Genomic DNA, 26,364 nt, shown 5'->3' with positions numbered 1-26,364 from the left:
GTCAATAACTAGGGGGCATAGATTCAAGGTAAAGGGCGGGAGGTTTAGAGGGGATTTGAGAAAGAACTTTTTCACCCAGAGGGTGGTTGGAGTCTGGAACTCACTGCCTGAAAGGGTTGTGGAGGCAGAAACCCTCACAACATTTAAGAAGCATTTGGATGAGCATTTGAAATGCCATAGCATACAAGGCTACGGGCCAAATGCTGGAATATGGGATTAGATTAGACAGGGCTTGATGGCCGGCATGGACACGATGGGCCGAAGGGCCTCTATCCGTGCTGTATTACTCTATGACTCTATGACTCTATGACCAGCCGGCCCTACCTCTGTCCCGATCCCACCCCCAGGATTGACGGCAGCGGAGTCCTCCCTGGGCTCCTCCGGGGGAGCTGGGCCAGGAGGCGGCGGCAGTTCGGGGTCCCCCTCCGCCTCAGACGCCGGGCTGCATGGAGAAACCGGGGAGTAAACCATTCCCAGTTCCTCCAAAACACTCGGCACCAGCGACAGTGACAGAGTTAGCGGGTCCTCCCCCTCCCCGCCAGCAGCTACCTACCCAGCGGGCAGGGTGTTTTTATTAAAACCCTCGACCAGGTCGAGCAGTTTCTGGGAGATATCTGGGTGTGCTCAGCCTCATCGGCCTCGGCCACCCCAGTCCCCAGGGTGCTTGACCCGGCGAGGAGTGATGGTTGAAATTCCAAAGTGGGGACAGGTGGTTCCTTGGCCCCCCACATGGGCAGGGCCTCTTCCCCATCCTCGGGAGGCACGGGCTGGACAGACATATCTGTCTCACCCTACCGAGGGACAGGCGACTCCTGCCGACGGCGCGTGTCGGTGACGGATCCACGACGGGTGCTGACTCCTCTTGCACGGAGGGACCTCCCTCCTCCAGGCCCTCCTCCGCTTCTAGGGATTGCACCTCCTTTTTAATCCTGTGGGACACAGAGGCGGCGAGACTTCCATGTCTGCCGAGGCCCCCGCCTCCGCTCCCTCCTTCTGTTTTTCTTTCCCGGGCCCGAGCCCGACCGTGGGTGGTGGAATCTCTGTGGGAGTAGGTGTGGTCATGGGCTCGGGATCCTTTGTGCTCGCCAAAACGGCTCCTGGGTTGAGTGCGGTTATGGGATCGTTGCAGTTTCCAAGGGGTCTTGCTCTCTAGATGCTTCTTTTTCCTCCGCGCCTTCCATCAGCTCGGACGCTCTCCCTCCCCGCCGGAGGCCGTGATGACATTGGCCTCCGACATCGACCGCGCATCCGCGAGTGGCGGTGGCGCAGCCTCGGCCGCTTTAGATGTCGTAGCGGCTTTGGAGGCGGGGCAGTTTTTCCGAATGTGCCTCACCTCCTTACAGGTGTGGCACCGCACACCGTCCGACATCCAGAAGACGCGGTAGGCTGTCCCCTCATGGTGCATGTAAGACGCACCTTCTGTGTCCTCCTCCCGCGCCAGCTGTACGAAAAGCTGGTGCCGGAAGGGGAAGACATGACGGAGACTGACCTCCCTGAATCAGAGCGGGATCCCCGACCTCATCTCCCCCAGTTGTCGTAGGTTGGGGAGGAGGAGCTCACCGGGGACAAAGGGCGGGACGTTGGAAATAACAATTCTCTGTGCGGTGGCCTCAAGAGGGTCCTCTGGCAAGAAGGTCCCACCCACCGTGAGCCCCTTAGTAAAGGCCAGGGACACCACCCGCTCCGATCTCAGGAAGAACACAGCCTTCCCGTACATTTTCAAGGCTGCTACAACGGCCGAGGGGGTGACAACCTCAGTCATTGCTTTGACGCACACATTGATGTGAGTGTAGCTTGTAACCCCATGTTTCTTGTTGATTAGACGAAAGGGTGACGAGGCAGCAGGAGCAGCGGAAGCAGCCATGCCAACATATGACCTCGCTGACCCCGTCACCGGTGAAGATGGAGTCGCCATCGTGGGGTTATTCTTATAAGGGCTATACTCACCCCCAAGTCTCAGGCCTGATGATGTTCATTATGGCCTCGGTTTTATGCTAGTCCCTGGGATGGGAATATGAACCCACAACCTTCTGAATCAGAGGCGAGAGTGCTACCCACTGAGCCGCGGCTGACAGCGCACTATGAGCATGGTGCAGGTTTATTGACTTGGTGAACATAACCTGGCGATCGAAAAAGGTAGACACAGACAGACCCGGCTACCAAGAGAGGACAGGATATGCTCTCACTGCAGTCAGGGAGTGGTGGAGACAGAGATGCACTTCCTCACAGCTTGTAGAAAATATCAGGGCATAAGGGAGAATTTCTACCCAAAATTCACAAAAATATGCCAGGAATTCAGAAATTTGAATGACGACCAAAAACTCCCATACCTACTAGGGGAAGAGAGAAATTGCGTAACACTAGCGGGACACTATGTTACAGCTTGCCATAAACAGAGGGACAACCACTAAATATAAGAAAAGAGTATATATAAATTATATGAAAGTATGTTTATACACTGTATGGATAGATCTGTATTTTTGTGAACAAACATGAATGTTTTCCGATGCTTTGGCAACATAAGATGTAACTTGTCATCATGCCAATAAAGCGATTTGAATTGAATTGAATATTGGCACAGAGACGTGCACGGTGCTTGACCATCGTGAGCCAAGACCATCAAAGCGCTACCTCATTGGCAGTGCGGCCGCCGGGGCGGGGCGAACATGACGTCACAATGCGTGGGGATTGGTCGGTGGCCGTCCTTTGTGACGGAGTGTGAGGTGGCGCGGGGAGCGTGAGGCCTGGTTCGTTCTGTCTCTGTGAGCGGGAGCGAAGCTCGAGCAGTCGGTGAGCAGCGCGCGCGGATTATTTAGCGTGCACGAGCTGTGTCCCGCCAGGGCCCCCAGCGAGCGAATGTGCATCGGGAGCAGTCGGTAAGCCGGGTTCGGGCATCTCTCGGTTGTAGTGGCGCCAGTGCGAGTCATAATAGAGCTTGTAAGGTGTCGGCATAACCCCTGTGGCGATACAGCTTTTGTGTCGAAACTGCCTCAGTCCACCAAATCGATGTCCCTAAGGCGGCTATGACTTAGTCTGAACGTATTCTCCGTCTCCTGCTTTTGGTATTTCCCAGAATTGAGAGAGTTCTGTGTGCACAATCCTGATTCTATCCCCAAAAGAATCTACTAGAAAATGTGGCTTTTTAGTCACCCAAGTGTAAGACAGAGATAGCAAGCCACCAGTCAGCATGCCTGAAACTGGACAACTGGGAAATCCAGACATTGCATTTCCCTGATGCCAATTGCACGCTGCTCCATAGGTCCACATCCCACTTAGCAAAGTCAGAGAACTGAGGTGCAGGTTGGTATGTTCCTTATACAGTACCATGGAAGACTTATTTTATTCCTTATACATATGGAGGGCTTATTCTTGGTTATAATTATCTGGTGTACCCTGGCAATGAGTTTCTTTGCTCTCTAGAAAATTACTCTTTGGATAAATCCCTATCCAGATAAACTTGTACCTGAATTTATAGTAACTATCTAATCTAGCGGAGTTGGTATCCTTGAACATAGCGTAGCATTTGGTCAAAGGATACAGGATTAGAGTAATGTTAAAAATGAATAGCTAAATGCGTAGAGTTAATGCCTGGGGTCTATACCCTTCCGCACCATGTTTCAAGGATTGCATTTAACTGAAAAGTGTGTACAACACTTATACAAAATCATTGTTTAGTATTGCAATTTCAGCATTATTCATAGATAAATTGACTAACCAGTTCATATTTATAGACATTTGTAGAGTCATCTGAAGAACTGAATCATCGAATCAACCTCGAATTACACAAACATGGTGGAAAGTGCGTGTAGTGTCTGGGTGACTTTGATCAAAGCGATTATTGCAGGACAGAGACCAAATTCCAAAATAGTCAAATTATACTTGTTTGGAACATTCTTCACAATTCTTACAGTCTTCCTGGCGCTAATAGAGATGGTGCATTCGACAGTGCAACCTGCAGATGAGGACGATGACTTGGAAACAATGAACAGTATGTTCGTCAAACCGTCAAGATCCACAAGAAGCTATCTTTTAATTAAAAGGAATAACCCGTGCAGATTGCATGCCTCTTAAAGAGACTGAATTTCAGTTAGAGAACGAAGAATGTGAATGATTATTGTATGCATGGTCCATTTGCATTTCTGAGCTAGAGAAAGGATAGCACAGTTTGGTGATTGGAATTTTAAGAAAGCCACAAATTTGTAGAGCGATGATCTAGTCTAGAGAAACCAATGAGGTACTGGTAACCAGTTAGACAATATTTGTTAAATATTGCTATGTTGCAAATTTACTTTATGAGCCACTCACTGGTTATTCAAAGTACTGAAATAAAACTGGTGCTTTGCACTAATTTACAAAGAACTTTTTAAAGAGAAAAATCTACTAGACTTGATATTTGCTACTGCACTTTATGGCTAGTTTAACAAACTGGCTAAATTTACAGAAATTTTCATAAAATTGCTGTTTAAATCTTCACAATGGTAGTTAAAGCTGTACACTACTTTGAATATTCATGGCTGTATTTTGTGTGTGTATATATAACATACATACAGTTTCAAGTGTTGATGCTGACCATAGGTGTCTTGCCATGGATCTAAAAACACACAAGCACCAACGGTCTTTGGTGCAGTGTATGGTCAAGAATAAACACATCTGAATAATGAGCTTTTTTGATGGTGGTTTTATTTCTGGAGTTGCCTACACATTTCAATATCTTTGAACATATTCACACAAAAGGTCAATGCACTTTGCTGTATGCTTAGATTTATTAGTTAATATGCATAAGCTCCTTGTTGAAGAATCAAGTTCTTCTTCTTTCAATTTCCTTTTCTCCTATTGTTGGATAGGGTCAAGTTCAGTGCTGTTGATGAAGTATTGATATTGGATCACAGTTCCTGGATTCAATAAATGATGCATGTGAAAGTTAGATTTTTTTCTTTTTGTTGCTCAGGATTGCAGCTATCAGACTTGTAGGTGTGCATGTAAATTATGGATGTGGGGTTCATTGAAGGTTGTCTATTTATAGAATGGCTGGAGGGAGTAGTACGATATCAGTGTTATATCATGAACAGCGCTACTTTTGACCATCATGAGGTACGGCACATTACCAAAGCATGCACTGCCGGTACCTGCCTTTTCCATTTTGTGACAAAGGCAAAAAGAATTACTCAAAATCAAGCTTTTGACTCACTATTTTTGACTTATCAAAAGCGATCCTTTCCAATCGCACCTACTACTGAGAACCTAAAACCACAAATCTGTGTCAATGGTCTGTCAGTATTCCCTGAAATGTTTGTACCAAGCTCTATGTAGAATATCTTTTATCTATTGTAACAGCTGTGTCCTAAACATCAGGATGGTCAATTTTGGTTGTGTTTAAGTGTATTTTTCTCAATTTTAATTGGTTATTTTCTTTTTTAGCTTTTCTGTAATAAGATGTGACTTTCTCCCCAGTCAAATTCCAGCAAAAAAAAAAGTCCCACGATACAACTGCCATGTGGTTCCTCAATCACCTCCCCACCATAAACTCTCAAAGATAAATGTTATCACGTAACAAACTTAGTTGTTTAATAAAAAATCAGCTTACTAATCAACTTGGCTCCAATAACCTCTTTGCAGGTCATGGCTGTCTTTCACAAACAGCACCGAGAAAAGGGAAAGTGAAAAGTAATGTTGTGGGGTGAGAAGTAAAGGAGTATCAAGGGACAAGGAAAATGATGTACGGGAGTCTATATTTTTTGAATGAACTCTGGACTATTTCAGCTGTGCTGTAGAGAAGGCAAATCGGGACAGACACTGTTTTGAGGAAGGGAGCGAATGAATGACCTTGGAGAAAGCCTTTCTTGGTGACCCAGTTGCCAAGGGCGCAGAGAGAGAGGAGCACTCTGTTGGGGTGGAGGGAGAGAAATAAGGCCCTTATTCAGGATGAGGAGGATGGAGAGGAAAACGTGTTGATTGGATCACACGGGATTTATCTCGGTCATCTTTTTTCTAGTTTTTTTTAAAATTGGTTTAGTCTCTGTCAAAAGTGCCATTGAAACATAGAAACATAGAAGATAGGAGCAGGAGTAGGCCATTCGGCCCTTCGAGCCTGCTCCGCCATTCAACGCGATCATGGCTGATCATCCAAACCCTAGCACCCAGTCCCTACACCGACAGCCATCCCACCCAAGCCGTAACCCCACGTATTTAATCCCCCCTAACACTAAGGGTCAATTTTTATCATGGTCAATCAACCTAACCCGCACATCTTTGGACTGTGGGAGGAAACCGGAGCACCCGGAGAAAACCCACGCAAACACGAGGAGAATGTGCAAACTCCACGCAGACAGTCACCCGAGGCCGGATTTGAACCCGGGTCCCTGGCGCTGTGAGATCATCTGTCTTTTGTAAAATAATGTATTTGCAATATTGTGTTTATAATAATGCAAAAAACATGTCTAGTGCACTTTTAATGTCTCACATTTCACTCTTGTGCTTCAAATGCTGCACTCCAAATTTTTGTTAAGCTTCACAGAAAAAGGTATGAAGAACCAACGTACTGGAACAGAATGTCTGCAGTCTTTTGATTAAGCTCTGATTGAACACTGCTCAATATTTACTCAACATCATTTAGATTTCATATCCTTAAAGGGGGCGAAGCGTTCACAATTAGCATTAGAAGAATTCTTTGATTTTTACATGATGCAATGTTGCTGCCCTTATAAAACATCACGTCATCTGACTTGCTGTGAGGAGTGCCATGGCAGATTTTCTTTTCTAAAAATTTGTTTTTGGAATGTGGGTGACACTGGCAAGGCTGAATTTATTGCCTATTGCTTGTAGCCTTGCGAAGGTGGTGCTGGGTCTCCTTAAACTGCAAGTCCTTGTTCTGATGGTGTCCTCATGATTGTGTTCAGTAGGGAATTCCAGGTTTTTCCCAGCAGCAAGGAAGAAATGTTGATGCATGTCCTAGTCAGGATGGTGTATGACTGGGATGGGAACTTGGAGGTGATGGTGTTCTTATGATATTGTGGCTGTTCTTCTTGGTAGAGCTTGAGAGGCTAGGAGGTGCTACCCAAGTAAGTTTGTTGAGTTGCTTCACTATATGGTGTAAATAGTACATACTGCAGCCACAGTGCTCCAGTGTTGGAGGGGTAGATACTGAGTCCAATGGCAGAGGCGCTGTTCAAGTGGTGTGTTCTGACCTGGATGATGAGCTTTTTGAGTGTTGATCCAGGCGAGTGTTGAGTATTCCATCATACTCCTGACTTGAACTTTGTAGAGGAGTGGCTTTGAAGGGTCATGAGATGAGCCACTCATTGCAGAATACCCAGCTTCCGCCCTGCTCATAGCTATGCTTCCAGTCATAACCCCCAGAATATTGATGGTGGAGGAGTCAGCAACGATGGTTCCATTGGAGGTTGGGGGAGGTGATTTGACCTTTTCCTACTGGAGATTGTCATTGCCTGGCACTTGTGCCATAGATGTTACTTGTCCTGTTATAAAAATGTTATATATACACACTTCCTATCGCACTTCAGTTGCCCATTGCAGTTCAGGTATCACCCACTGGCTAATAAGAATGACTATTACACATAAAGTATAAAGACGCCAAAGTAGTAATTTGGAATGTACCGATAAACTGTCCAGCAACAAAAGTACTGAGGTTACTGTGTCTGCAACTTCTTAATTGACTTGTGTATGGACTCGCCCAGTATTTACTTAATGCAAATCGACTTTTATCTTTAAAGAGGCACACAACTACACTTCAGTAGCAGAATAATACATTGTGTAATTTTCCTGTCCTTATTAAGTCAGAGAATGCACTGTTTTACATGAGCAGTGCCACAGGTGATTTACTAAATATATGTGCATACCTGGACTAGAAACAACCCATAGAAAAACAAACACCCTTTTTGAAAGAAACCTATGTAACTTGCCTTGGAGGCTATGACATAGTTACTATGGGATGGTACAATATCAATAAAAACTGGGCACAGCTGAATCTATCCCCAGTGTCCTGGACAATATTTAAAACTCAACCAACAATGCTAAAACAGATTATCTGGTCATTCATTTCATTGCTGTTTGTGGGAGCTTGCTGTGCATAACTGGCTTCTGTGTTTCCAACATTACAACAGAGACTGCACTTCAAAAATACTTAATTGCAGCGCTTTGGGACATGCTGGAGTTATGAAAGGTGCTATATAAATGTAAGTTCTTTCTTAGTAAACAGCTGTTTCGCTGACCTCTGAGACAGTCTTTTCAATTACCAGGTTGTAATTTAAGCCATTTTTTCCTCCATGGGCTGTGATTTTACGACTTGGATTAATGTGTTTCTTGGTAATTTAAGTAAAAGATGACAAAACACTGCTAAATCACAGGCATTAAGTTACTAGGTAGTAATTCAAATGAGCAGGCTTGAAGCCATCATTAGTACAAAAGAGCAGGTAAAGAGTTTGTGCACATCAGAACGATATGATTGAATTTATATCTGCTAGTTAGATGCCGCTCTTCAGTTTATTTTTATGCTGTTTATTAATTTCATCGTTTTTCTTTTACTGTAATTTGATGAACATGACTAATGTGAAAAAATGGGATGATGCCATTGAATAGACAATCTTGATAGTGATGTAACTTGATGCACTTGTTTCATGCTTAATTATCTATTAACTAAATAAGGTGGAAATACATTTCACAGATTAAGAAAACAATAACAAGGAAGGGGGAGGGTGAACAGGCAGAGGTCGTGGTTCACATTGGGACCAACGCCATGTGTAGGAAGAGGGATGAGGTCCTGCAGCAAGAATTTAGGGAGCTAGGTAGCAGATTAAAGAGTAGGACCTCAAAGGTTGTAATCTCTGGATTACTCCCGGTGCCACGTGCTAGTGAGTATAGGAATAGGAGGATAGAGCAGATGAATGCGTGGCTAAAGAGTTGGTGCAGGAGGGAGGGCTTTAGTTTCCTGGATCACTGGGCCTGCTTCTAGGGAAGGTGGGACTTGTACAAGTCGGATGGGTTGCACCTGAACCAGAGCGGGACAAATATCCTTGCGGGGAGGCTTGCTAGCACTGTTCGGGGGGGGGGGTTTAAACTAAAATGGCAGGGGGTTGGGAACCTGAGCAGGGAGACAGAGGAAAGGAAAATGGGGATAAAAGCAAAAGATAGGAAGGAGAAAAACAAAAGTGGCAGTCAGAGAAATCAACGGTTTAAATCAAACATGGCCATAATAAATAATAATTCTAATAGGTCTAAGAGTGTTTAAAAAAAAAACAAGCCTGAAGGCTTTGTGTCTTAATGCGAGGAGCATTTGTAATAAGGTGGATGAATTGGCTGCGCAAATAGAGGTAAACGAATATGATTTGGTTGGGATTACGGAAACGTGGCTCAAGGATGGCCAAGACTGGGAACTCAACATCCAGGGGTATTTGATATTCAGGAAAGATAGGCAAAAAGGAAAGGGAGGTGGGGTAGCATTACTGGTTAAAGAAGGGATTAATACAATTGTAATGAAGGATATTAGCTCTGATGATGTGGAATCTGTATGGGTAGAATTGAGAAATACCAAGGGGAAAAAAACATTAGTGGGAGTGGTATATAGACCTCCAAACAGTAAGGCGGAGGTTGGGGATGGCATTAAAAGGGAAATTAAAGAAGCGTGCAATAAGGGCACAGCAGTCATCATGGGTGATAATCTACATATAGATTGGGCCAACCAAATTAGTAACAATACTGTGGAGGAGGAATTCCTGGAGTGTTTATGGGATGGCTTCCTGGACCAATATGTCGAGGAACCAACCAGAGATCAGGCCATCTTAGACTGGGTATTATGTAACGAGAAAGGATTAATTAGCATTCTTGTTGTACGAGGCTCCTTGGGTCGGAGAGATCATAACATGATCGAATTCTTCATTAAGATGGAGAATGAAGTATTTGACTCGGAGACTAGGGTCCTGAATTTAAATAAAGGAAACTACGATGGTCTGAGGAGTGAGTTGGGTAGGATTGATTGGGGAATGGCACTCAAAGGTTGACGGTGGATAGGCAATGGCAAACATTCAAAGACCGAATGGATGAGCTACACAATTTGTTCATCCCAGTTTGGCATAAAAATAAAACAAAAAAGGTGACTCAACCGTGGCTAACAAGGGAAATTAGGGATAGCATAAGATCCAAGGAGATGACATATAAATTGGCCAGAAAAAGCAATAATCCTGAGGATTGGGAGCAGTTTAGGAATCAACAAAGGAGGACAAAGGGATTAATTAAGAAGGGGAACATAGAATATGAGAATAAGCTAGCAGGGAACATAAAAACTGACTGTAAAAGCTTTTATAGATATGTGAAGAGAAAAAGATTGGTGAAGTCAAGCGTAGGTCCCTTACAGTCAGAATCAGGGGAATTTATAATGGGAAACAAGGAAATGGCAGACCAACTAAATACATACTTTGGTTCTGTCTTCACAAAGGAGGACACAAATAACCTCCCAGAGATGTCAGGGAACATAGGGTCTAATGAGAGGGAGGAACTGAAAGAAATCAGTATCTGTAGGGAAATGGTGTTAGGAAAATTGATGGGACTGAAGGCCGATAAATCCCCAAGGCCTGATGGTCTACATCCCAGGGTACTTAAGGAAGTGGCCCTAGAGATAGTAGATGCATTGCTGGTCATCTTCCAGAACTCGATGGAATCTGGAACAGTACCCATGGATTGGAGGGTAGCTAATGTTACCCCACTATTCAAAAAAGGTGGTAGAGAAAAAGCAGGGAATTATAGACCGGTAAGCCTGACATCGGTAGTGGGGAAAATGCTAGAGTCTATTATAAAAGATGTAATAGCAGAGCACTTGGAAAGCAGTGACAGGATCGGACAAAGTCAACATGGATTTACAAAAGGTAAATCATGCTTGACTAATCTACTGGAATTTTTTGAGGATGTAACTGGTAAAATAGATAAGGGAGAACGAGTGAATGTGGTGTATTTGGACTTTCAGAAGGCTTTCGATAAGGTCCCACATAAGAGATTAGCGTGCAAAATTAAGGCACAAGGGATTAGGGGCAAGGTATTGACTTGGATAGAGAACTGGTTGGCGGACAGAAAGCAAAGAGTTGGAATAAACGGGTCATTTTCCGAGGGGCAGGCAGTGACTAGTGGGGTACTGCAAGGATCGGTCCTAGGACCCCAGCTGTTCACAATATATATTAATGATCTGGACGAGGGAATTGGATTTAATATCTCCAAATTTGCAGACGACACAAAGCTGGGTGGGAGGGTAAGCTGTGAGGAGGATGTCATGAAACTCCAGTACGATTTGGACAAGTTGGGTGATTGGGCAGAAACATGGCAAATGCACTATAATGTGGATAAATGTGAGGTTATCCACTTTGGTGGCAAAAACAGGAAGGCAGATTATTATTTGAATGGCAATAGATTGGGAGAAGGGGAAGTGCAAAGAGACCTGGGTGTTATTGTGCACCAGTCGCTGAAGGTAAGCATGCAGGTGCAGCAGGTGGTTAAGAAGGCAAATGGTATGTTAGCCTTCGTAGTAAGAGGGTTCGAGTACAAGAACAAAGATGTCTTGCTGCAGTTGTACAGGGCCTTGGTGAGACCACACCTTGAGTATTGTGTGCAGTTTTGGTCACCTTACCTGAGGAAGGACATTCTTGCCATGGAGGGAGTGCAGCGAAGATTCACCAGGCTGATACCTGGGATGGCAGGAATGACGTACGAGGAGAGATTGTGTCGATTGGGCTTATACTCACTGGAGTTTAGAAGATTGAGAGGGGATCTCATTGAAACCTATAAAATTCTGTCAGGTCTGGACAGACTAGATGTAGAAAGGATGTTTCTGATGGCTGGGGAGTCCAGAACCAGGGGTCATAGTCAAAGGATACGCGGTAAGCCATTTAGGACAGAAATGAGGAGGAATTTCTTCACCCAGAGAGTGGTGAACCTGTGGAATTCTCTGCCACAGAGGGCGGTGGAGGCCAGTTCATTAAATATATTCAAGAAAGAGTTGGATATGTTTCTTGAGGCTAAAGGGCTCAAGGGATATGGGGAGAAAGCAGGGACAGGGTACTGAATTTGGATGATCAGCTATGATCTCGTTGAATGGCGGAGCAGGCTCGAGGGGCTGAATGGCCTACTCCTGCTCCTATCTTCCATGTTTCTATGTAATGAATTATCTGCTTGCAACTCCATTAGACATCCCTCTGAGCACTTTGAACATCTAAGTTATGCTATGGAAAGAGGCTCACAGAACCTCCAGCCCTAAATTGCTCTTCTCTAGACTTTCTATACACACATCAATATCCTTTGCTTTTATACTTTTCTTAAAATGTGGACAACACTGGCAAGAAAGTATTTATTGCCCATCTCTAGTTGCCCTGGATTTTTTTCAACAATCTTGGAGCTTCTATGGTCACTATTTCTGGTGCCAGCCCACAATTTACAGATCAATTTCACAACTTGCCATGGTGGAATTTCAACTTGCAACCTTTGGGTTGCTAGTCCAGCACCATAACCACTAAGCTATCATACCTGATACTGGGCACCCACAACCACAAACAATGATACAAACTAGGGGGGCTCCCTTGATGTTGCTTCCAGTCCATGTGGGGGAGTTTTCTGTTTGACAAGGGCAGGTGCATTACACTATGTAACACACACACTGCATTCTACTAGTGTGGTCGACCTGCCTCCGTTTCAAGTTAGTGTCTAATTGCTGTAAACGGCTACATCCAGAGGATAATTCCTTTTGGATGCACCCTGAGGTCAATTGGATCATTGTTTCTCTGTAGATTGACAACTGGTTGTAAATCCCTAGCTCTACCACAAGGTCAAAGACATAACTGGAAATGACTAGCTTTCTGCTTTTAAAAAAAAATGTTTAGCATTTGTATCAACATGTGATAACTTCAAACTGTGATGGCTCAAGTGTAATGGCCTCAAGACCTTTGTATTTACTGGTGAATAGATGTGGCCTTGCCAGTGATCTATCTAAGGTTGGCAGACTTCTAGTCAAACACCTTTGAAATGCATCTCGGGTTTCAGAAAAAGTAAATAGAATTCATTCAGTGAATTTCCCGTGTCTACCAATTAAATACATCCTCAAAGAATTTCTCTGCTTCCCTTCTCTCCTTGTTTGGGTGTATGGTTCCAAGGGCACTAGTCACACTACAACTGTGCCCAAGTACACTTTATTCACATGTAAGTTTTGAGAGTGGATGGGTAAAGTGACTTTTTTTGGTGGACTCTGGGGACCAAAATTGGGTTTGGGGTGTGGTCGCAGCAAAGAAGGTAGAGGACAGTGAGGGAGCTGATGGCACCTGGTCAAGGTGGGGGAAACTGATGCCTGCAGCAGGGAAGGGACAGACAGCATTAGGCCGCAGGCCCAATTCTAGAACCTCCAAGGCAGGTGGAAGCTGTGCACAATGGTGATGGCAATCGTGTGGCAAGCAAGTATTACAGTGAATGTTACACTTACAGGAAGTGTGTGCTGCATGCAAGAGTTAGATAGAGAGATCTACATATATTTCCTCTATATAAGACAATCAAGCAGAAAACTTGTAAATAACACGAAGAAAATATCATTGGAAAGATTTTATTTTGTACTGTTTATAAGCCATTAGATAAAAATGCTGCACTAATGGTATCGCTTGGGATGAGCTGTTTGCATTTGAGTTGGAGGGTTACCTTGATGAGCTCGGTCTTTGCTGCTGGACTCCGGCCCAGGCCCAGGAGAATGACCACTTGTTCAAGGTGCAGATCAGTGGAGACTTGACCTAGGAAAATCCCTGTGCAGCACTAGACTAGCAACAGCTTCAACAAGAACTAGAAGCTATCAGGGAGGGGAAAATGGAAATAATTAAGAAAAAGAACTATGAGGAGGGAAAAGTAAATTGTCTGTATCTTAAGCAAATACTGCAAGTCCACTCTGGGAGGGAAAGAATAAATGTATCATTTATAATGTTAATAACTGAGAGATTTTGAGTAGGAAAAGGTTATTTACATCATAAGCAGGCTTTGTAAAATTATATATTGGTATCACATTCTATCTGTCAGCCTTGTTTCTTTTAGTATCTAAGGTACGTCAATAATGTGATCCAAAAACATTACTGAATTTTTTATACATAGCAATGGGTGTAGGGTTGCAAAATTTCAGGAATTTTTAAAAGTGGAAACTTTCCATGGGAATTTTGAGTTTTTTTGCACACTGATGGTTTTTGTCTCTGACCCTTATGTTATTTTTGTCATTAAAATAGACATACTGTTCCATACAAATAAAAACAGGCTTTCAAAACTTTATTTAGGTTATAATTTTGAACATTATTGAACCCCCACAAAAAAGACCCATCTAAAATAAAATAAAAAGAGCATCAGCTTATTTAGCCTGTAATTTGCCTTATTTTGTCCCTTTTGAGTCTTCTACTCATGAGTCTTCTGAGTCTTCTACTCATCATTGCTCCTCCTGATTCTCTGGCTCTGACGTGTCCATTTCCTCCTCTGTGTCACCATCTAGCTGTGTGGTGGACACTTCTGTATCTGGCTCAATAAGTTGTAGGTTCGCCCGGATAACCACCAGTTTCTCCACTCTTGTTAGTCAGCCTGTTGCGCAGCTTCAGTGTGGTGTTCTTGTTCTTTGTCGTTTGCTTGGAGTTGTAGGTTGCTGCGACTACCTGTTTTCCCCCGACATACTTAACAACTTGCTTGGCTCTCTTGTACAGTGTTTCCATGGTTCTCAAACCCATGATGTCCTTGAGGAGCAGGTTGAGCCCATGAGCTGCGCACCCAATAGACGTAATATGAGGGTAGGCCTCCTCCACTTGAGCCCAAACAGCCTTCATATTCGCAGCATTGTCAGTAACTACTGCAAAGACCTTTTGCGATCCAAGATTGTTGATGACCACTTTCAGCTCATCAGCAATGTATGTGCCTGTGTGTCTGTTGTCCTTCATGTCTGCTCTTGAAGAACACTGGAAGAGGAGTGGAGACAATGGCCCTGATTTTCGGCTTGTGTGGGAAATGGTGGGGTTTTCCCGAATGTGGGGTTTCTGACACACACAAAAAAGTGTCAGCCAGCTCCATGCAATTTTCCCTCAATTGGCCAATTAATTCCCAGCGTGTGGGAAGCCTTGCTAATTGTTCAATTCGAGTCAGAAATCCCCACACTATGATGTCATCATTCGTGGTGCTTTCAAGGCCCACAGCAAGCACTGCATCCTCTGAAGGCATCCAAACGAACCATACAGGATGGCAGAGGAGCCTGCAGCAGCTGTGGCCAGTGCCAGACCCCGAGCTGCCTTCAAATTCGACGAGGCTTCAAAGCGCTGGCCCCTTCTGCCCTGTGCAGCTTCAGGTGAGTGAGCAGCAGCCTGGTGCTCATCATGCTGTTCCTGGTTCTGCTGCTGCCGCCTCTGCTGCTGGAGATCCTCTAATGGCAAGAAGGGAAGGAAAAAAAGGTGTCCCATGCTTCTCGTAGATGCCTCCGCTGAGGAAGCGCTGAGTGAGGGTGGCGAGAGGGGCTTCCCAGGAGATCACATTGGAGAAGTGTGTGAGGCTCCAACCTTCCACAGCTGTGCCTAAGCCTTGAAGTAGCCCCAAGCCTTCAGCAACAAGGTCCTTCAACATACAAGTGCTGTCCCTTTTAAATCGCAGCTTCTCCATTGACCTGCAGCTGACAGCTAGCAAGCCGGCAAGCTTCACGCCAGCTCTCAGCAGCGGGGTTCATGTGGGGAAAGCCCCAAAGTCGCAACGGCCCCGGAAAATCTACCTCAACGAGGTAATTAGTGTGCCGACGACCAGTCCCGCCAGCGGCGGCCGGGACTGAAGCGGGGCGCGGGGAAACGACGGTCTGAAAGTCGGGCGGGGAATCAGGCGGGGGGGCCCTGACCTGCTTTTTCGCCGATTTTCGGCCCCCGGCCACATGAAAAGCCACCCGACGGCGGCCAGAAAATCAGGGCCAATGTCGTTTATGATGCCCTCCCCTCGTACATTTGACCGCCCATCTGAGATAACTGCAACATAGTCTGCCATCTCTATCGTTTCTTTGAGCTTTCCTTGGACTCTGTTATACCCAGCCTCCAGCAAATAAGTAGACAAAGCATGTCTGGTGGGAGGACAGTATGCAGGGCGAATAACATTGAAAAATCTATTCCAGTACACGTTGGCTGTGAGTATGAGGGGTGAGCCTGTCGCATATACAGCTCGAGCAAGGCACTCATCTGTATTCTTCTGTCTATGGTTATCCATTGTATCAAAGAACTTTCCAAGTGGGCCAGGAGTTGCTGCGGATAAGGAGCCTGATGCTGAATGTGAACCATCATCTTCTTGAATGGAAGCAGAGGAACTCTGGGCTGACTGCTGTGAGCTTTGAGTGAAGTTGTTGCATTTGGATAAATGATGCTGCATCTTTGTGGCATTCTTTACATATGGCTTTGTACAGTGTTTGCACATGTACACAGTCTTTCCATCTTTAATGCCTGGGGTAAAATGCTTCCACACATCCGATGGTAAATGTGGCATTGTTCTATGCAGAGAAATAAAGGGCATTCATCTCTGTGTCGAACTGCGGTCGAGCAGCACGATTGCAACAGGGTGAGTACATTTCCCTGATGCTCCATGTGATGGAAGCATGACCTGTGCACGCATGACGCTACATCACCAATAGAGGGAGCTAATTGCTCATCCAACCAATCGGGACACATTTGTTCACAGTCACACACAAAACTTGTAATTATTAAAACAAGCCAAGTAAGAAGATAAACATATATTGATTAAGAAATTCCTTAATAATTAAGATTCCATCTCTGTTGGTAATTTTAAGAGAGGACCTGTGGGGGGGAAAAAAATGAAAGAAATACAAAAAAAAAAACCAAAAAACAATATTATGCTAGCATCTGCTTTTTTGGGTAAAATTCCCAAGCTAAACTTCCCGTGGAAAATTTTCGGAAATTTACCGGAAACTTTCCACTCCGTCGCAACCCTAAATGGGTGTCATCAGAAAATACAGCCCCAAGTCCAGGGCTAAAGGAAATCTACTAGTACGTATTAACAACATTAGTTAGTTGATTACTAAAGTACATTTTCTGATGCATGCAGTAGATATAGTTGCTAATTCGCACACGAGTCAGTTGTTGGAACTCCTGTACTGTGACCATAATTAGGTCACAGAGAGACTATCACTTTATGGCTTTGTTCTCAATAGCCTCACAAGAGCGATAGTACAGTAACAACAGACCAATGCACGGTTGTATGTCACAGGTAGCTTGCAAAATGAGTTATTAGTGATTCCAGTGACTTCAGATGGACAACAAACAGTGGGTGGACAGGAGCTATCTATATGAAGGATGATACCTTAGCCAAACATCTAGGAATCCATCCCAAAAAACAGGACAAGTCACATTTTTCTTATGATTAATTTCAAACAAAATTATGGGAAATACAGTGAACTACAATATCATAACCAAATACATATCTTTTTGTCAATAATGTTATAGATTAGATTTACAAAATCTATCGTCCACCACCCAATTTTATGGCTGAAGGTTTTATTAATGTATTGCAGCATACCACAATACCCTTTTTTCTTCCTTCAGCTGGCAATAAATTGAGCTCGTCTTTTAAAACATTTTGTTTTAAAAATAGGTGGTGCTTATGGATAATGATTGTTCAGGGAGCAAAACGCATATTGTGAAAACTGGATCTACAGCAGACTCTATTTCTATGCCAGCATTTACTGCAAGAGCATGCTGATAATACAAAACATGTCCCTGGGAAGCTTTTAACTCATCTACCTCCCCTTCTACTTTTTATATTAAGTAGTATAACATTTGCTGGAGCAGTGTATATGTTATACCTTTTTAAATTGTAGGTCAATAGTTAATCTTGTTGAGCCAAGTTAAATTTATTACATGCAAACTAATGAGTTTTATCATTTAAATAGCAGAAGTAGCATATTCTCAGTGAGCATTTACCTTGCCAAATCATTATTGATAATGTCTAACAGAATAACAAGAAATTTTAAGCATCAACCATATAAACTCATGATATTATCTACTTTAAAGTTTGCCTACTAATTTTCAGTAAAGACCAGATAACCCAAAGATTTTCTTCAGTTTATTTTCTCTGAACTCAAATGAAATGTTGGTTCCTCTCTTTCTTATGGAAAACATTTTCACTAATCTGAGGTCAAATGTCATTCCTCAAAGTTGGCTTCCTCTCCAAGGTCATAATTCCAGACAGACATATTCAATTGCAAATAACTAAACGGTTTGTTTGCTCAGCTCCATCCCTCCCCCTGGCCTCCCAATCGGGTTCAGCAAAACTGCGTGCAACATTGGCGCCCTATTCAACTCTGAGCTGTGTTTCAAGCCCATGATCAGGACGGCATATTTCCACCTCTGCCTTTGCCCTAGGTACCACTGCCTTTCCCCTCAATGCTGAATCCTTGCTTTTGTCACCTATACCCAGTCAGAGAGTCATAACGGCACAGAAGGAGGCCATTCAGCCCATCGAGTGCATGCCGGCTCTCTGGAGCAATCCAGTCAGTCCCATTCCCCGTAGCCCTGCAAGTTTATTTCCCTCAAGTGCCTATCCAGTCTCCCCTTGAAAACATTGAGTGTCTCCGCTTCCACCACTTCCGTCGGCAGCGAATTCCAGGTCCTCACCATTCGCTGCATAAAAAAGTTTTTCCTCACGTCCCCCTCTGTATCTCTTGCCCAAAACCTTAAATCTGTGCCCTCTGGTCCTTGTACCATCAACTAGTGGGAACAGCCTTTCCCCGTCTAGCCTATCCAAACCTGTCATAATCTTGTACACCTCTATCAAATCACCCCTCAATCTCCTTTGCTCTAATGAAAACAAATCCAGCTTCTCCAACCTGTCCTTGTAGCTAAGATTCCCCATCCCTGGAACCATTCTGGTAAATCTCCTCTGCATCCTCCTCTGCATCCTCTCAAGGGCCTTCACATCCTTCCTAAAGTGTGGTGACCAGAACAGGACGCAATACTCCAGTTGTGGCCTAACCAGTGCTTTATAAAGGTTCCGCAAACAGCGGAAGGAGTGCATGTCAACCCAAGCACCGCACCTCACCCACCCACCCCTTCAACCACCGTCTGCCCCACCTCTGACAGAGACTGTAGGTCCTGCATTGGACTCATCAGTCACCTGAGAACTCATTTTTAGTGTGGAAGCAAGTCATCCTCTGTCTCGAGAGACTGCCTAAGATAAAGGTTCAGCATAACTTCTCTACTTTTGTACTCAATAGCTCTATTTATGAAGCCCAAGATCCCATATGCATTGCAAACCACTCTCAATATGTCCTGCCACCTTCAGGAGCCTATTCACATTAACTCCCAAGTCCCTCTGTCCCTGCACACTCTTTAAAACTATGCCATTAAGTGTATATTGCCTCTCCCTGTTCCTTCTGCCAAAATGAATCACCTCACACTTCTCTGTATTAAATTCCATCTGCCACTTGTCTGTCCATTCTGCTAGCCTTTCTATGTCCTGTTGCAGTAGATTGGTATCATTCTCACTGTTTGCCACACCCCCAAGTTTGCTGTCATTGGTAAATTTAGAAATTCTATTCTGTATTCCAGTATCCAATTCATTTATATTTTTATATATATATATCAAAAAAATGAGTGCTTTCCTTGTTGACCTTCCTTTCTCCACACTACGTACACTCCAACTAGTCCAAAATGCAACAGCTGATATCTAATGCTGCACTAAGCCCTGCTTGTCCATCATTCCCCTCCTTGGACCCATATTGGCTCCCGGTCTACCAGCTTATTAAAATTTAAATCCTTATCCAAGCTCCTCCAAGATTCTGCCAATGCGCTGGTTCGGGAAGGCTCTTCAAAATGACACTCATTTTCTTAGGCGTACAGGCACTAGTAGGCATGTTTTGAAAGTTTTTTCACATCAAAAAAGATTTGATTTACTAAGAAGCTGACGAGTGTGCACCAATGAAACGATTAAATGGTTCAGGGATGGACATCACTCAAATCTGCAAGCTGCTCCATAAAAATCGTTTCATCTCCCTGCACTTTGTTAACAAGTTGTAGATTGCACCACATGATTTCTATGGCTACATTCAGATCTGGTACTGTCTATAGGGGCCTGGTACAGGCTGGTAATTAACTGGTCCATGGACTCTGGCCAAATCGGGTATTCTACAACATATATTGTCATGCCCCTGCCTACTGCTCTTTTGGACAGTGGTTCTGGAGGCCCCTGGAGCCATGATGGGCCTTACCATCCTCCTAGACATAACCCCATGTCTGCATGACCTGCTATAAATAGGATACGGCCCCCTTATTTCTGACTTGCTTAGTTCTCAATATGAGTAAGATCTGGGGAAGCATTAAAAGGAGTGGATCCCCTTTTTGCAGTATTCACTTTACCAATGCTCTGCAGCTGAAGAGAGACTGTAATATCTGTGGGCCCTGGCATACCACTGCCTGCATAAGCACTCTCGGGGCTTGCTTTCATTCATACTCAGTGCCCAACAAGCTAGCCCACCCTATCTGCTTAGTGAAAGCCTCCTGTAGTGGAATGACCTGGATCCTGTCCACGCTCAATGCACAGTCCTGTCTGAGTGTACAGAACTGTATACGGTTCTCTATCTCTGTATCTGCAAATACCAACTAATATGGCATGACCCCTGTGCCAAAAGAAGTGTGAACTTTATTCACTCACTCAGTACTCAAAAAATTGAAAAAAAAATCTATCTGCACTCTCTTTAGACATCAGGTACAATCCTGTACATATAAAGAGGCAGAATTTATAAAATACTGTGACCCTGTTTTGTATCTTCATTGTTACATAATCAAATAAAAGTAAAAGATATGCATTTAACAATTGGAAAAACATACAGACGTCTTTATAAAGTCACATTTTGATTCTCCATGTTGCAAAGAGCACAGGCCACTTATACCAATTGTTCTCTTTTGCTTGCTTTAATTCCCATAGAGATAATGTAAATCTGCCAAATAAACCTGATGCCAAAGGATTGTAGTAATTGGGGAGCTCAGAGTATGGCTGTGTAAGCCAGGTTTAAGGGCAAGGCCTAAAATAATAGTAAAGCAAAATACTGTGGATGCTGGAAATCTGAAAACAGAAAATGCTGGAAATACTCAGCAGGTCAGGCAGCATCTGTGGAGAGAGAAACAGAGTTAACGTTTCAGGTCGATGACCCTTCGTCAGAACTGGAAGAAGTTAGAGATGGAACAGGTTTTAAGCAAGTGTAGGGGCAGGGAAAGGGGGGAGGGGAGGAAAGAACAAAAGGGAAGGTCTGTGATAGGATGGAAGGCAAGAGAGATTTAAATGACAAAAGGTATGATAGTGCAGAGCAAAAGGAAGATGGTAATGGGACAAGTTAAGAAACAAAAGATGAGTCTAGATAAGGTGTAAATGGGAATGGCAGAATCATCAACAGCTGCCATGTGAAAAAATAGAGGCCGAGGTTATGATCTGAAATTGTTGAACTTGATGTTGAGTCCATAAGGCTGTAAAGTGCCTAATCAAAAGATGAGGTGCTGTTCCTCGAGCTTATTAAAATAATAGTGCTTTGCCAAGGGCTGTCAGCCCTGGCTCAGTAGTAGCAGTCTTGCCAGTGAGCCAGAGGTTGTGGGTTTAAGTCCCACTGCTGAGACGTGAGCACAAAATCCAGACTGACACTCCAGCGCAATGCTGAGGGAGTGCTGCATTGTTGGAGGTGCTGTCTTTTGGATGAGACGTTAAACCAAAGCATCCCCACCCCTCCACACACCCCGACTGCCCTCTAAGGTGGACATAAAAGATCCCATGGCACTAGTCTAAGAAGTCCAGAGGAGTTCTCCTTGTGGCCTGGTCAATAATTATCCCTCAATCAACATCACTAAAAAACAAATTATCTGGTCATTATCTCATTGCTGTTTGTGGGACATTGCTATGTACAATTTGGCTGCCATGTTTCCAACATTACAAGAGTGACTATGCTTCAAAAGTACTTCAATGTCTGTAAAACGCATTATATAAATGCAAGTCTTTCTTTATATCAGAGCCTTGCAGTTTCGCCTTGTGATGGATTTTTGACTGCTGTTAAACCTGACCAAATTATTGGAGTTAAAATCGTAGGGGGAGAAATTCAGTTGGTTAGCGCCTGGCGGGGGTGCTGATGCAGTAGTGACGGGGTGAGGTGAATCCAGCAACACACGCCAAATTTGCCCCTCCCCACCGTAGTGCCACCTCGAGACTTCACTGCCAGGCAGATTGTGACATCAACGCTCACTGGGTGCCCGATCTGCCAAATTCATTTTTGCCCCCTGCCTTAGCACCTTGCCCCGACAGCACCAGGGAGAGGAGGCGTCAAGCAGGCGGATGCCGGTTCCAGGGGTGCTACTTAAAGGGATCATGAGTAATGAGTTGCAGCTGCCAGGTTAGTGCTGTTTCACTGCTTCCTTGTCAGTTTGAGATTGAATGAAACTGTTGCACAGTCATTTAAAGGTTCTTTAGTTTCAGGAGGGTTGTGGCTACTAAAAATTAGTTACATTTATTCTGACAACATTTCAAAGTGCTACACATCGTTACATTAATGGGGGCTGCACTGGCAGTCGACCTCACCCTCCAGGATCTACTGCGGAGGGAGCGGAGGCAGCGAGAAAGACTGCGAGAAAGACACGTGTCCAGAGGGAGGAGGAGGAAATCAGGGCTCTCACTAGGAGGCCTTACTCTCTGAGGGTATTCCAACAGCACTTCTCCTACCTTCAATGAAGCGAGGAGCGGTGTATTAGATGGCTCCGCATCACCAAGTTGGTGGTCACAGAACTCTACCACCTCCTTCAAATGGACCTCCAGTCTCACACCAGGATGACTTAAACCCCAGATCCCTTTTGCTCACCACATGCTCATCATGCCATCCCTCTGTCATGCCATATCACAGCGTCCTCCTGGGCGTAAAGTTGAAATGAGAGAGAGCGCAAAATATTGCAAACTCCATGAATAAATTTATGCATAAACATATCACACATATCGCAATCATTCCAACAACTAATGACCCTTGCGCTTGCCATAGTTGAATAGCTGTCGTTGTGTGCAAGGCGTGGGATGTGGGTGTGAGTGTTGGTAGGTAGAGATTGTTGGTGGGTGAGTGCTGGGGGTGTGGTGCTTTGGGCAGCGTGTGAGCTTGTGGTACAGATGGTGGTATTAGCATTTGTTGAAGCATTCAATCACCCTGACCACCCGAGTGAGGTGGATCTGCCATGTGTACAGATGCGTCAGTCCTCCGGCTCCTTCTCCTTGTTTTGCTTCTCCTTGCTGAGGCAGCTGCACAGCCAGCAATGCTGAGAATGAGGAGCTGCAGTATCAATGAACCACCCCTTTAAGTGCTGGGAAAAGCCTGTGGCAATGATGACTTGAGATTAGACTGCACTTGATATTGGTCTTGATTTAGCGCTCCAATCCTTTCTTTCAGCAATGAGACTGAATTTTGCGTGCATTCTGAATCATTAGCACCTGGCGCTAAATCTCAAACTTTTCTAAAGTTAGCGCCCATAGAATTTCTCCCCCACAGAATCATAGAAAGTTCCAGCACAGAAGGAGGATGTGTTTGTATGACATTATTTTGCAGCACCTTGGATTAAGAAGTCACCATATTAGACATGATCTTAAAGAAGTGTTTTGCTGTTAAACAAATGTGGGTTTGCTTTAATATTTTTCAAGTAAAATTAAAGCAAAAACCTGACTTCTTCCTTGCCCCCATCCCCCCAAAACACAATTTATTACAAGAGGTTACTTTGTTACCTAGCTTCAGAGAAACAACCCTCTGTCGCAGCTTGGGTCAGTTGGTAACAGTCTTGCCTCTCAGTCATAAGGTGGTGAGTTTGCACTTTTGATTGAACTCCTTGCTGTTAGTATTTGTACCAACCAGGACATTCTTGGGCTGAACAGACAAGTTGGGTCAGGCTCATTGGGTGACTGAAATTATTGTCAGTGGTTTGTCCCTTCTGTCTTTGCATGTGTGGAACTACATGGCCATTTTCTGGTTACAATATCAAATATTGGCAAGTCTGAGGCCTTACTTCGAGGTGCACCCTTGCCTTTTGCAATCTGTATCTCTTTCATTGGACCTGCTGCGAGGAAGTGAGTGAGAGCCACATAACTGTTGTTTCGACAAATGGGTAAGTGCTGCAGAGCTGCTTAATGTTTACTTGTGCTGCAACTTTCTTTCATTCAAGAGGATGTTGTTGAATGCTTGGATGCAAACCAGAACTGTATGAACATAAAAATATACACTTGGTGAAGCATAAAAACAAACACTTGCTAAACTGCCAGAGAATAATGTACAGAAATTGGAACTGTTACATGCAACAGTTGAGCCAGAGGTTATCCAATAATCCCAGGGGTGGGAACGTCTAATTTTGTTGGGGCAGAATCTTGAAGCTCTGGACCAGCTTCACTCACATGATGTGTCCATGCATGGCAATTACTTAGCATTGCAAGTTGGACTTTAGCTTTGCCTTAGCTGCTTTCTTGTGGTCAGTTACCTTCACATCTTTCCAGGTATGCTGGATTCTGGAGACTGCATTGACCCTGTCTTTGTGTTCCTAAGCCTGTTGCACCAAGCGCTTCTGGAGAGGGTGCCCTTCAGTTCCATATAATTCTGGCCTCTTGTTTCTTCTTGCAGTAATGCTTTCAGCAGCTGGTAATCAGAGTGACTCTTAAAAGCTCTGGATGCTTGTGTTTTACAGCAACGTTGTAAAATCACTGAAGAGACCCCTGACATGCTCTCTCCTGCGCAAATGCAGGTCTTTAAATGTCTCCGTGCAGTCAATAACTGCCCTATCTTGTTCGTAATTCTACCATTCCATTTGTCAGCCAAACATGCAAGGGTTACAGCACAGAATTTACCCCTGCCACAAAACTAGCAACAGGCATGACTGACTGGCAGGTTTTCAATATCCCCCAAAATATCAGTTAACCCCCAAGTAATGGGCCAACACCAATTTCCAGGCCTTTGCCTGCTATACTACTGCGTTGAATGAATGGAAATGAATAAGCATTCATTGTAATTGATCCACCAGCTTTATTGAATGGAATTGTTTTGAAATTCAACAGGTAAAGTATAATCTACATCCTTGGGTACTTAAGGAAGTGACCCTAGAAATAGTAGATGCATTGCTGGTCATCTTCCAAAATTCTATGGGCTCTGGAATAGTTCCCATGGATTGGAGGGTAGCTAATGTAACCCCACTATTTAAAAAAGGTGTTAGAGAGAAAATGGGGAATTATAAACCGGTAAGCCTGACATCGGTAGTGGGAAAAATGCTAGAGTCCATTATAAAAGATGTAATAGCAGAGCACTTGAAAAACAGTGACAGGATCGGACAAAGTCAACATGGATTTACAAAAGGTAAATCGTGCTTGACTAATCTACTGGAATTTTTTGAGGATGTGACTGGTAGAATAGATAAGGGAGAACCAGTGGATGTAATGTATTGAACTTTCAGAAGGCTTCGATAAGGTCCCGCATAAGAGATTAGCGTGCAAAGTTAAAGCACATGGGATTGGGGGTAAGGTACTGACTTGGATAGAGAACTAGTTGGCAGACAGGAAGCAAAGAGTTGGAATGAATGGGTCTTTTTCCAAGTGTCAGGCAGTGACTAGTGGGGTGCCGCAGGGATCGGTGCTAGGACCCCAGCTATTCACAATATATATTAATGATCTAGACGAGGGAACTAGATGTAATATCTCCAAGTTTGCAGACGCCGCAAAGCTGGGTGAGCGTGTGTGCTGTGAGGAGGATGCAGAGAAACTCCAGTATGATTTGGACAGGTTGGGTGATTGGGCAGATGCATGGCAGATGCAGTATAATGTGGATAAATGCGAGTTTATCCACTTTGGTGGCAAAAACAGGAAGACAGATTATTATCTGAACAGCAATAGATTGGGAGAAGGGGAAGTGCAACGAGACCTGGGTGTCCTTGTGCACCAGTCGCTGAAGGTAAGCATGCAGGTGCAGCGGGCAGTTAAGAAGGCAAATGGTATATTGGCCTTCATAGCGAGAGGATTCGAGTACAGGAGCAAGGATGTCTTACTGCAATTGTACAGGGCCTTGGTGAGAGCACACCTTGAGTATTGTGTGCAGTTTTGGTCGCCTTATCTGAGGAAGGATGTTCTTGCCATGGAGGGAGTGCAGCGAAGATTCACCAGACTGATACTTGGGATGGCAGGAATGACGTATGAAGAGAGATTGGGTCGATTAGGCTTATATTCACTGGAGTTTAGAAGAATGGGAGGGGATCTCATTGAAACTTATAAAATTCTAACAGGTCTAGACAGACTAGATGCAGGAAGGATGTTCCCGATGGCGGGGGAGTCCAGAACCAGGGGTCACAGTCT

At 44.3% G+C, this 26,364-nt stretch overlaps 1 long non-coding RNA gene across 1 annotated transcript; it reads left to right on the top strand.

The window, feature by feature from the left end:
* The first annotated feature begins 2,596 nt into the window (after positions 1 to 2,596).
* LOC147105644 (uncharacterized) lies at positions 2,597 to 4,661 on the top strand. The gene is made up of 2 exons (XR_015081544.1): positions 2,597 to 2,876; positions 3,732 to 4,661. It is a non-coding gene; the product is annotated as an uncharacterized LOC147105644 (long non-coding RNA).
* The last annotated feature ends 21,703 nt before the right edge of the window (positions 4,662 to 26,364 follow it).

This window comes from Somniosus microcephalus, chromosome 17 (assembly GCF_052327205.1).
Source record: "Somniosus microcephalus isolate GS21.2 chromosome 17, FLI_Smic_1.0, whole genome shotgun sequence".
In the NCBI taxonomy this organism is placed as follows: Eukaryota; Metazoa; Chordata; class Chondrichthyes; order Squaliformes; family Somniosidae; genus Somniosus; species Somniosus microcephalus.
Note: the sequence above shows the minus strand (reverse complement) of the source record. Positions and strands in the feature narration are given on the sequence as shown.